This window comes from Physeter macrocephalus, chromosome 5, assembly GCF_002837175.3.
Source record: "Physeter macrocephalus isolate SW-GA chromosome 5, ASM283717v5, whole genome shotgun sequence".
Taxonomy (NCBI): Eukaryota; Metazoa; Chordata; class Mammalia; order Artiodactyla; family Physeteridae; genus Physeter; species Physeter macrocephalus.
The window spans coordinates 35179685-35193263 of NC_041218.1; positions in this window are offsets into that span (position 1 = coordinate 35179685).

Genomic DNA, 13579 nt, shown 5'->3' on the forward strand with positions numbered 1-13579 from the left:
AATATGTCATTTTTGATGAACAGTTTTCAACTACAGTTTTTAGCTTCTGAGGGAAGACAGAATAGAAAGTCTCTCTGATATGTAAACTTGAAAAATAATAGAATACAATGTAATGAATAATGGGAAAACGAAGTGAGAGATGGCAGCAAATTGAGCCAATGACTCTCATGGAGACACGGTCTGCAGATCTGGAACCTGATGTAGCACACAGTTCAGCAAGACCAGCATTTTATATTTGTGACCAAAAAGGCTAGTTTAAATATAAATCATTTTTGAGTGTCAGTAAGTTGTATCTCATTAATTGCTCTAAGAAAAACTGTATTTTTCCTTAAGAAACTTCAATCCAAAGAACAGTCCTATAGGATAAATATTTCTGATCTATAACATGTGAAATAGTTCAGATACTAAACTGAGTAAATCTTGACCTCACACTGTATTTTATTTTGACTAAAATACAAATAAACATAGCTATAAAAACTTCAATTTATACACCACCCTGAAATTATAAAGTATAGATTATTTATCTATTGAATGAGAATAGTCATAAAAACACAGGAAGTAAAACAAAATATTAGCCTCATTTGAATAGGATACAGATCATCATTTACTTACATTTTAATAAATAATATGATCAAGAAAGGAAGAAAATGAAGGAAAAACCAAATAAGGAATTTTTTGATATGGAGAATGGTAAAAACAGAGATACATAATGGTAGACACAAACTCAACTTCTTTCTGAGATCGGACAAGGTTATGTAAAATGATTGAAATGATAATTTATAGTGAATGGACTAGATGTGGAAAATGGAAGGAAGAATATCTATGAAGAAATGAATTCAAACTTTTGAAATACCACATGTACCATGCAAAAACTTCCATTACAAAATACCCATAAATCCTAGATAGCCTGTTAGAAACTTAAAAAGAAGAATCACGGCTGGAAAGTTCAAAAGAAAGAAAGGAAAATCTCCAAGAACCAAAAATAAGAGGGAACAGCAAACTAGAGCTGACGCTGGCTGTCTTTGGAAGGTATCCTGAACATGGTGACCCACAGGCTTGAGTTTTATTTTCAGAAAAGGACAGGCAATAGGACCTTGGACCTGCAAAAGTCAATATTCTGACAAAGGCCCCTCACACTAAACCTTCAGGTTTAAAGCTCTACATACCTAATAAAATGTTAAATTGGAAAAAAAAAATAATCAGCACAGGGAGATAATAGGAATTCTCTTTGTTTCAACCTGGGCTTAGAGTGCGACAAAATATTGCCCTGAGAATATAACATTGGAACTGTACCTCTCATAACATCCGGTTAAATTTTATATTACCTGCATGTCTCCAAACTCCTAAGCTTAAGAGTTTACATAAAAAGTGTACCAGGGCCCTACTGAACCCTGTGGCCCATAGCAGAAGCAATACTTTTTGGAGGAATGTATCTTTATATCACAAATACTCCATTGCATATATACTCATAATCGGAAATTACAGAACACCTGAGGATCAAACAGCAGACATATCCCAAAGCAGAGTCAGACTCCCAAGAACTTAATAGAACTATTGGGAAAATGCTACCAAAAATGAGTTTAAAATAAATATAGTCTTAAAAATATTCAAAACCATAAGACACTATCAGTAAAGAATAGACATTTTAAATAACCAACTAGAATTTATAGAAAGAACACAAGCAGCCATAGGAATTAAAAAATTAAATGTATATGTGAAAAATAGATTGGACACAAGTGAGAAAACACTGTAAACTAAAAAATATTTCTGAGCAAATCAGTCAGAACGCAGCACAGAGAGATAAAGAGAGAAAAAATGTCAAGGAGAAATTGAGACATGAATGCAGAATAAGTCCAGTCCATGCAAAAATGCACTTCCTAAAGGAGAGAATATAATGGAAAAGAGGTATCAGCATTATCCCTATACAGAGATGACAGAAATTTTTCCCCAATTAAAAATGTGATTCCTCCGATTTGTGAAGCTTAAGTTCCCAGGAAGAGAAATGAAGGGAGATCAGCTCGGTGCTTTGTGACCACCTAGAGTGGTAGGATAGGCAGGGTGAGGGGGAGACGCAAGAGGGAGGAGATATGGAGATATATGTATATGTATAGCTGATTCAGTTTGTTATAGAGCAAAAACTGACACACCATTGTAAAGTGATTATACGCCACTAAAGATGTTAAAAAAAAAAAACCACATCATAATGAAAACACAGAATACCCAGTTCAAAGAGAAGATGTGCAGAATAGACAGAGCTTAACACTAATAGATCCTTGATTAAAGAAGTAAAGAGATTCTTTTCATATTCTTTTCCATTATGGTTTGTCACAGGATATTGGATATAGTTCCCTGTGCTATACAGTAGGACCTTGTTGTTTATCCATCCTATATATGTTTGCATCTGCTAATCACAAACTCCCAGACCTTCCCTCCCCCCCATATATATGTATAACTGAGTCACTTTGCTGTACAACAGAAGTTAAACACAACATTATAAGTCAATTACACTTCAATAAAATTTAAAATAAAAGAAGTAAGGGATGAAATTCTGGAAGAAGAAAAGCTCTGGCAAGGAGTTAGAGTTTTATGCTGAGTGTAACTGGAAACCAATTGTATGGTTTTGAAGGGAGTGATGCAATTTAATTTATATTTTAAAAATATTGCTCTGAATGTTGTATGGTGTAATAGATTGTAAGGGCATGTCATTTCTTAAGGGCGTATCAATGCTGGTGGGATGGTAGCAGTGGGAGGAGTTCTCAGATATGGAACCCAGTTTGACAGTAGGCCATCAGTCTTGCCGAAGGACAGAAAGTGAGAGCTGAGGGAAAGGGTAGAGTCAAGGATGACTGTTAGGTTTCTGGCATGAGCAACTGAGTGTATTGCGCTGCCTTTGTGAAGCTGGAGAACACTGAGAAAGGGAGATACGGGGTGGGCGTGGGGGGGGAATCAAGACTTTTTGGCCCTTATTGAGTACTTTTATAGGCTGGGAAGAGTTATTAGCACTTGGAGATAGATTAACTCATTTAACCTTGACTACAATCCTGGGGGAAGGCACTGGTATTATCCTCCTTCTAGAGATGAGGAAACTGAGGTATAGAGAAGTTAACTCCCCGCTGAAGGTCACACAGCTGTTTGACTTAAAAATCCATACTCTCAAGCAGTATTCTCTCTTGCCTCTTTGGATGTGTCATCCGACTTGAGATGTGGATTCATGATGTGAAGCTCAGAGAAAGAGGAGATTTTCCTGAAAAATGTCATGGTAAAGGAGTATAAAAAGTGGGCTAGGACAGTGATTCCCAATGTTTTGCATATTCTTGGTCCATTGTCAAATTCTAAAATATTGGCAGAAAATTTGATGGGACTAAGAGATCAAAGCAAACAATCATCCTATTGCAGAGCTGTGTCTCATAGTGCTAAGAAAGTATCCAAAACCAAAGAACTTTCCTCTGATCTTTCCCCAGCCCTGTGCACAACATAAGCAGAACTCTTTACTGCCCTGCAAGGTTCCAAGTCTCTGTGAATGAGGCAGGAGGGAGGTGAAACAGATGTCAGACACTTCCCAACAAGTTCATAAGAATATAAGCTGCATGAGGTCAGGGAATTTTTTCTGTACTGTTGCTACTGTATGCTCAATACCTAGAGTGGGATCTCACATATGCTAGGCACTTCATACTTATTGGTTGTGCAAATGATTGAAAGCTGTATCCTGCTCTAACCTCAAATGCCTAACCACTCTCAAAATCCTTACAGACATTGTTATTCAAAACAAACATGCAAACAAAAAAATTCAGTAACACAAGATGCAAGTTATATACATGATCAATATTCACAAACCTGTGAAGATTTGGGGGAATTCATGAGTAGCAATGGGCTAGGTGAATATTATCAAAGTAGGAGATTGTCCTTACCACCCTAAAAACCTGTAAAATGTAGGTTTTGAGGCAATGATCAATCTGTGCTCAAGAAGGCTTCAGAAGAAGTGCTGTTCTTGATTTAGAGCCAATTTTCAACTTAAAAAGAAAGATGTGGATGGATAGAAGGAATAGGCTTGGAAGATAGGGGATTTGGTTTTAATGAACTGATAATTTCAGAAAAGTCAGTGGAAATAGTCGCTGGAAGGAGGTCAGGAGTGAGAGGAGGAAAATTAGGGCATTAAGCAGCTGTAGCAGAGATTTGATCAGTACAGTGGGTTTGCGTCTAGAGAAGTAGCCAAAAATGATAGACTTAAGGAGCGTAGCTGTGATAACTTTCCTTGAAACTGGTAGATTGAAGAAGCAAAATTGTACCTGGATCCTGATGACGTCAACCCCCAGGTTAATTGCTCAGCACTCAAAAAAAGGGTGTGTTCCTGAGCTCTCCTGGCATCTTTGAAAGGCAATTCTCCCAACCCATGGTTTTTTCCATGGGTCTTTTTTCCATGGTGTTTTCCATGGGTCTTCCACGGGTACACTATGAGTCTCATATTCGCTGATCTTTGAACTGGGGAAACTATTTGGATTCCAAAATTCCCTACTCTAAAGCTAACAAAATGTCCAGAGTTTGCTAAGAGGCCTAATGTTCTAAGTACTCTCTAACTTGAAATGTTTCTTAGATCTGGGATAAAATGCACAGTGGAAAGAGTTCTACACAGATGGTTGGAGATAAGATTTGCAGGATCCCATATGCCTGCTACTTGGTAGAGTTATAGCAGTAATTGGTGATGGCAAGTCCAGAGGCTTTGAGTCTTATAACTGGGAAGCCCTGAAGTGATTTTGAAAGAATTTTCCTTCAGTGGCTGAGGGCAGGATTGTGGGGGGCTTGGATTGCTTCCCTTAAGAGGAGTCATATTGATTCAAGATGGCTAAGAAGCTGAGGCCATGGTCTTCAACCCGCCCTACTAGAGTATAACTTTTAAAGAGTAAAAATGGGGCTTCCCTGGTGGCGTAGTGGTTGCGCGTCCGCCTGCCAATGCAGGGGAACCGGGTTCGCGCCCCGGTCTGGGAGGATCCCACATGCCGCGGAGCGGCTGGGCCCGTGAGCCACGGCCGCTGAGCCTGCGCGTCCGGAGCCTGTGCTCCGCAACGGGAGAAAAAAAAAAAAAAAAATAAAGAGTAAAAAATACACAATACTATATTATCACATATCATTATCATAACCATTGTACTTTTTCTTTTCTAATGCTGAAATAATTGGCTCTTCTCCATAGCCATTTCTTAATCCTTTAGAGAGATCAGTATTGCACCATATTTGTAAGAAAAAAAGTCGGGGCTTCCCTGGTGGCGCAGTGGTTGGGAGTCCGCCTGCCGATGCAGGGGACACGGGTTCGCGCCCCGGTCTGGGAAGATCCCACATGCCGCGGAGCAGCTGGGCCCGTGACCCATGGCCGCTGAGCCTGCGCGTGCCCCGCAACGGGAGAGGCCACAACAGTGAGAGGCCCGCGTACCGCAAAAAAAAAAAAAAAAAAAAAAAAAAAAAAGTCAACACTTGAGCTCTCTATACAGTTGGTATGTGGATTTCCATCTTCCTGGTGTGTTGGTGATTGCGTGTGTGTGTGTGTTTGAGGAGGAGTGTGTGTGGATGTGGGTATATTTTCATAATGGTCTCAGTTCATATTTTTACATCCTTTTAAGATTTTAGAGAAAGTAAAGCACAAGATAAAAATAATGTTTAAATGACATTTTAACTAAATTTTTTCTCAGTTCACAAATGCTGAGACATTGTTAGGAAAGGATCACATTCAACATTTCTAAAGAAATGAACCCAGCTTTGCTATCACTACTTTTCACACTGGTTCCACGTGGGTGGTCTTTTATTTCATAGGGCATATTAATCTCCTGTTATACGTGACAGCCACTACTGTGTGTCATCCCAGTACAGGACAATAAAGTGACTCCAGAGTTTCCTTCTAAACTTAGTGAACAGACTTCTCTTACTGTGACAAATGTTTATGGATTCTTCTAATTACACGTCTGGTTTAAAACTAAGATACCAAGAGAATACAATTCTCTTTTGTAAAGTTCCCAAGGTTTTGCTATAATAATCAATTACCATAATGAGTTTTTTTAAAGCTTCCATTCATCATTTTCTTAAAATATATAAACTACTAGGATAAAGATAAATAGCCATAGCCAGTTTACCCTGAAGCACTCTACCAAAGGTTTCCTTTAAATCAAAATCAACTGGAAAACATGTTGGGTTTTATTTCAAAGTCAATCCTGCTTCGGTAAAAAAAAGAATTATGTAAAACAAAAAAGGAGTAAAAGAAAATCCATGACAAGTTAGCTTCATAAGAGGACACTAGGCAATGCATCATTACCACAATCATCCCTGTAGTTCAAACGTGTTTGTTAAATGGTTCCTCTAGCCAGCTCTTGTACTGTTGAAACTAGAAACTAATTCTCTACATGGGCCTCTCCTCACCTATTAACCTATTATCTCCTTCTGTTCTTAGAAAAGCAGTACCCAAACTGGGAGTCATTTGACATGTCTTTATCTAAGCCAGAGTTTCTCAACCTTGGTACTATTGCTATTCTCGGAGGTACAATTGTTCTTTGTTTTGTGGGAAGCTATTTTGTGCAGTATAAGATGTTTAGCAACATCTCTGGCCGCCATCCTCCAGATACCAGTAGGAGACACCTCCCTCCCCTGAACTGTGACAACCAAAACTCTCTCCAGACATTGACAAGTGCCACTGGGGGAGCAAAGACCCCCCCCCCATTTGAGAACAACTGCTCTAGTCTTTCCGTAAGCATTCATTGTGAGAGAGTTCGATAGAATATTCTGGTAGCATAAAAATGTTATAAAATTGAGAAAACTAGGGCAAAGAAGAGAAAGATGATTAAGCTCGTTGGAGTTTACAAGAAATGAAATTGGGTAAGATTTGGGTGATGATGGAGGAAATAACCAAGAAGGCATGAAAGGTTTCCTGTGTCATTTAGCCACAGTTGTCCCTTTTTAAATTACTGTTCCTTAAATTGGACTTTCTATAAGATACAGTCTTCAAACTCTCTGTTCTTTCCCCATCTACGCTCTCCCTTGGTTTTCTTGCATTTCAGTTCTTTCTCATCACCTCTAGGAAGATGTTTCAGCCTTCGTGTCTCTTCCTAACTTAAGATCTGAATTCAGAATAGCAATTTACACTTGCACCCTCTATATCCTCTGTGAGACTGCAGTTTCTGCTCAAGTTGCTATTCTTCCAGGTTTGGGGCTCTCAAACTTGTGTTCATAGCCATAGAAACAGAAGGATTTTTAAGCAAAGTTTTCAAGAAAAACTGTATTGCTTACCCCTGGCCTTAGAGCTTGTTTTCCTGTTGTTCTATCCTACATCCTACCCAATAAGACGGAATAGGTAGTACACAAAGATTTGAGATAAAAAGCTTGTGCATTCAGTCCTAGCTCTGCCATGTTGTAGCAGCACTACATGGGGCAAATCACATTTCTGAGTTTGAATTTACTGCTCTGTAAAATGAAGCTTCCTCAGAAGGGCCTTATGCAGCTCAAGTAAGATACTATGTGTAGGGCGAGGGGGCAGGAATCTTCCAATAAAATGTCTGACATTTAAGAAAAAGTTAATCAAATGTATTGTTTTCCTTTCCATTGTTGCCCCTGCTGCTACCCTGCATAAGGTTCCTGATTATATCACTCTGGTCTATACTTTCTTCCCAACTTGTCTTCCACCCATCAATCCTGTGCCACTTCTCACAATCTCCTACTAACAGTATATGGCATGTTTCTCACACTCTTCTATAGCACTGGCACGCAGAGCTTTCCTCCTTTTCTCTCCTCTGCTCTTGCCGTTACTCTCCCTACCTTTAAGCTTGTTCTTGCTTTTATTACTTATTGTTTTAATGTGCATTCCTTTAGTTACTAGATATATTAATCATGTATTAATATCTTCATTAGCCATTTGTATTTATTCATTTGTGAATTGTCAATGATCTATAATCATTTTTTCTATTTTTTGTTTTGTTTTGTTTTGTTTTGTGTGTGTTACGCGGGCCTCTCACTGTTGTGGTCTCTCCCATCGCGGAGCACAGGCTCCGGACGCACAGGCTCAGCGGCCGTGGCTCACGGGCCCAGCCGCTCCGCGGCATGTGGGATCTTCCCAGACCGGGGCACGGACCTGTGTCCCCTGCATCGGCAGGCGGACTCTCAACCACTGCACCACCAGGGAAGCCCCATTTTTTCTATTTCTGTATTCTTATTTTTCTCATTGGCTTATAAAAATTCTTGATAAATTAAAAATATTAATCCTTGTCTATACACGTTGAAAACATTTTTTTTCAGTTTGTGAATGGTTTCCAAATAAATGGGGAAAGTAACAAAATGAAAGATAGATAAACTTTACCATATTAAAGTTTTTTAAATTACCCTATTTTACCAGTATTAAAAAGATAAATTTCCTCATATTAAAAATATGTATATATTGGATACATGGAAGAAGTGAAAAGAACTATAACATATATTAAATGATAATTCATAGCAATAAGATTGTTGATTTTTATATTTCTTTTCATACATTTTAATTGCTCCAAAATTTCAATTAATTTGTAATGCCTTTGTGATCAGAACAAACTAAACAAATATGATTTTAATTGTTTTGTAAAGACAAGTAAGCAAAATTACCTGCAGCTGGAGTTTTTCTTCATTGAAATTCAGCAAGTTCTCTATACACTGGATACACTTAATAACTATTTCACGATAGTGATGGTAATTTTAAAGTGATCTCTTTACAGTATTATTTTTAATATTTGGGGGCCCTCAATTTATAGGATGAAAAAACACTCTGACTACATGTGTCCTCAGCAAGAGTTTGATTCAAAAAATACTAGGCTGAGAACTAGAAGAATTAGTTTGAATTCTGCCTTCATCATGTATTAAAAGCATTTCCTTAGACAAGCCACCAAGATTCTATAGTTCAGTCTTCCCTGAGTAATTAAAGTATCTCCATCTCTTCCTTACCTTTTGGATACGATGGACTCAAGAGAAAAAGGAGAAAGGATTAGAAAGTACTGCAGGTAGTCTTACCTATTTTATATTAATGTTTATTTGCCTGCAAAACTTTTGTTCTCAAATGAAGGGTGAGATATAATGTCAAATCATCATACATAAGATGATACTCCCTTAAAATATTTTATGTGATTACTAACGTGAACAACTGTTATCCCTATACTATCATTATTTATTGACTTCTTGACTCTGAAAATTTCTCATTCATTTTTCCTCTCCCACACATTTCCAAAGAAATATTTTAGACATCCCTATGTAGAAGCTGGAGTTTCAAACAATAACATCTGAGTTGTTCCTAAAAATAAATATGTACCGGGCTTCCCTGGTGGGGCAGTGGTTGAGAGTCCGCCTGCCGATGCAGGGGACACGGGTTTGTGCCCCGGTCTGGGAGGATCCCGCATGCCGCGGAGCGGCTGGGCCCGTGAGCCATGGCCGCTGAGCCTGCGCGTCCGGAGCCTGTGCTCCGCAACGGGAGAGGCCACAACAGTGAGAGGCCCGCGTACCGCAAAAAAATAAAAAATAAAAAATAAATAAATATGTACCATCCCAACTGACCTTTAAACTGAAGACATCACCTGTATATCTGAAGGAAAGTAAGAGTCATCTTAAAAGATGGGTATCAACTACCAGAACTACAGTCAACCCCCTCTAACTAGTATCTTTAGCATATCATAGACCTTACAAGACATAATTTTTAGATAAATGATACTTGATTTGGTACTTATTTATGGGGGGAAAATGACTGAGATGCCTCAAAATAAAATATATCCTATGACTGACTTATACAAAACATTGAGTTTATGGAAAAAGCAGTAGTCCAGAGAACTAACTTCTTTATTTATGTCAAGGATTTTTAAAATGCTACATTTAATTTTAATATCATGATGAGCAGTATTCCCCCTGCCTATAAGCCTCATTACACTACACCATGTATGGTATTTGCCTTATTTAACAATTTTTATCAATCATTTAAAAATGGGCGATGCACTCAAAAAGAAAAAAGAGTGAAGACGTGCAATGTACGGCTTCTTAGATCTACAAAAATTTGCACTTAATTGTCAAGAATAATGAAAAATAAAAACAAAAAGTTTTTTTTTTTTTTTCTGGTAAATCCTGGGCCCATGATTTGATTCATTCAAAAACCAAAGACAATGACTGTTAATTGCATAAGTAGCTGTAATTCCTATTCACCACAAAAATTTTTCTCTGCTTTTCTTCTTAATAATTGTTTACCTTTTATCTACCTAATTGGATTCATCAAATATATCACCTTCCTGTCACTTTTAGATTCTCCCTTATAATTGCTGCAAGTATTTTATGCTCCCCATTTTTCCATGGTGTGGAGCAGTGTTAACCAAGGATCCCTTTCTAAAGTTTTCTTAAAACGTAAATGTGCAAAGCATGTAAACAAACACGGCAATGATATGGAAAGTTCCACCACCCCAAATAATTTCTGGAACAATTAAGGAGAAAAGGAAAAAATTGTGAATCAAAACATTTTGCTAAAATGGAATTCTTCATTTTTCAAAGTATTACTTGTTTCTTTTATTTCACTGTCATATTTTAATTCTTCTCTTTCAGGTGTTCATGTTTGAATTTTATTGATATTTACCTCACCCTTGTCCTTATTCATATTATTCATAGCATCTTCTGTTTTAAATTTTTGCTTTATAAATTTTTACTTGTACTTTTATATTATATATTGTTTCAAAATTATTTTTAAAACACTGACCTCATATTAGATGTTATCAGGTGAATAAAACCCCTGGCCCTGTCTCTTATTTTGGTCAAATCTTTTAACTTCTTTGGGTCTTAGCACTGCTGCCGTAAAATAAGAATATCTTGGGCTAAGTATAAAAATAAGAATTGCCTATGAAAATGAGAATCTATTTTGTTAAACAGATAGTTATTACCTCTCTTTTCAGTAGAAAATTTGATTTTGTGATTAATGGAATATTCAAACAATATCTGTTTTTCTTTTTAATTCATGTATAACATCTCCCTCCACTAGAATATAAGCTAGTTAAAAGAACAGAGCTTTGTTTCACTCAGTTAAACTCACAGCCTTAGAGAAGTGTTTACAGTATAAGGTAGAAGCACAGAAAGAATATACATAATTAAATAACAAACATTATTCACATTTCTAAAATATCTTAGCAGCTCTCACCAGTTGAAAGAACTTTTCTTGTTTTCATTAAAATATATTAAGAATTGCTTCACTTATATTTAGGAATTCAGGAAAAAAGAATCCCACCATAAGTCAACTTTCTCAGAGATTCTTAAAAGGATAGCGTTTATTTTTTAAAGAATAATTATTCAAATTCATGGATCTTATTCTCCCACACTGAAGAGCTATTGGAAAATAAAATAATTTACATGGGTAAGTCATAAAAAGCCATATTAGAGTCCTCTGGGATAATTTTTCAAATTGGTGTATAGTGTTTTAACCATATAATTCTCATTGACCATAATGGGATACTCTTTCAAAACATACCTCCAAGTGTTCTGTCACTGACACTTGTAAGTAAGAAAATGGTACATTTTCTTTCCAGACATATAAACATTATCACACTTATATTAGCATAATTATGAATTTTTTGTACCATTCAAGCTGAGTTTTCATTATGCTATCACTAGCTTCTTGATAGCATAAAGATCTGATTTTCAATGGATGTTGTTAGGACATTTTTTTTTTAACCATATTTGAATGTGACAAGACAGTATTGTTCTGGTAGGAAAAATTTTATTTTTATATGTACATTTGCATTAGAAATCTTCCACTAAGATATTTATGTCCTTCTGAATACAGCCTTCTAATGTAAAACTCCAGTTTGGGAAAAATATGGCAGTGTGATGACTTTTTGTTACAAAACAAATATAGTCTCAGCACCTCGATGGCCTACTGTAAATATACGATTTTTAATAAAACGAGTAAACATTTAAACATTTCTTTGCCAAAATATATTAGTTACGAGCTGCAATATGCCTGTAGTCTTCAATTTCTTCTAACTATAAGGTGCCCACTGTGCCAGATTATATAATGACTTCACAGTATGGGCAGATGTTCACCAGAAACCATAAGGTGGTTTCTAATAAAGTCAGCTATTACATAATACAAAAAGCTATTACATAGTAATTCATTTCAACAGTTCCAAAATAGAAAATAATTGCAAAAAAATTGAATAGGCTAAATACATTAGTCTCTTTGAAATTTTTCTTTTTGCTAGAGGTTAAGCAACACTCACAAAGCATTTTATTATCATAGGATCTTAGCAGTAGAAAGATTATCAATGACTTCATAGTCCAACTTTTCCTTTTCCTCCATTTGCAGATGAGCGAATCCAAAGAGAATGATTACATTTTCCCTAATTAAAACAAGTCTATTAATCTGTGAATCTAAAACCATCATTTTTACTTTTTAAATCTATTTTTAAAGGTAATTTGTACACAAAGTTTACAGTTTGTGGGTAAGTGTAGACCTCACCCACTGCCCCCAACCCCCCCAAGTGTTTTTAAAATGATTAAGTAATAGTCTCTCTGAGTTTTATATTCATAGAGACTGTTCATTTGTTTTTGAGCAAGCGTTATAAAAGATTTCTGCGTAGTGGAAAGTCTATTTACAGAGACAATATTTAAGACACCCGTGTCATAGTCACAGCTCAGGCAGAGACACAGGAAACTGCCTTTGCAGTCAGCTCTGAGCACGATAAGACAGATGCCCTTCTATTATTAGAAATCTATTGGGGGCATTTTATCCGCTTGGGTCTTTTTTTTTTTTTAAACATCTTTATTGGAGTATAATTGCTTTACAATGGTGTGTTAGTTTCTGCTTTATAACAAAGTGACTCAGCTACACATATGCATATATCCCCATATCTCCTCCCTCTTGATCCACTTGGGTCTTAATAGTTCGCTCAGAGAACTGCTAGCTAGAATCTGGAACTTCTGTGGCTAAGAGGCAGTAGAACACAATAAAGCATATCAACAACTCTCTGCGGTGACTGAGGGAAACAAATATGTGTGTATGTGGGAGGGCGGGGGTTAAGACAAAGGGTTTAAACAGACTGAGAGGCGATGGAGGGACGTGGGTGGTGGGGAGAGAAGGGCACAGAAGAGGCTTGTCTATCACTGCAAGAGGCAGTCACTAGAGGGACCCCAAGAGTCCAAATAAAAGTTGAAGGGATGAGTGAAGTAGAATAGTGAACACATTTCTGAAACTTCCCTCCCACCCCCAACACACACACACAGAAAGACTCTGTGTGGGTTGGAATAGATCACTTGAACATGAATTAAGGTCATTCTTGTATGTTCTTTTTATATTTTGTGTGAATGCTTGACTGGCTAATGGATGGACTGTTTCATTTTGGACCATACCATCACTTCTTTCCATGATGAACAGAACTGGAGTTAGGTGCTTGAGGAAAGAACATCATAAGTTATAAGGAAGAGGACCAGTGGAACACAGTTTGTCCAAGAGGAAATGGAGATCTAGAATGGACTTATTTTAAAGAAATTCTTTTAACTATATTTGGTGAAGTGTTTTATCCACTTTGGTATTGAAAACTCATAATAGCATCCCACCCTAAATAAT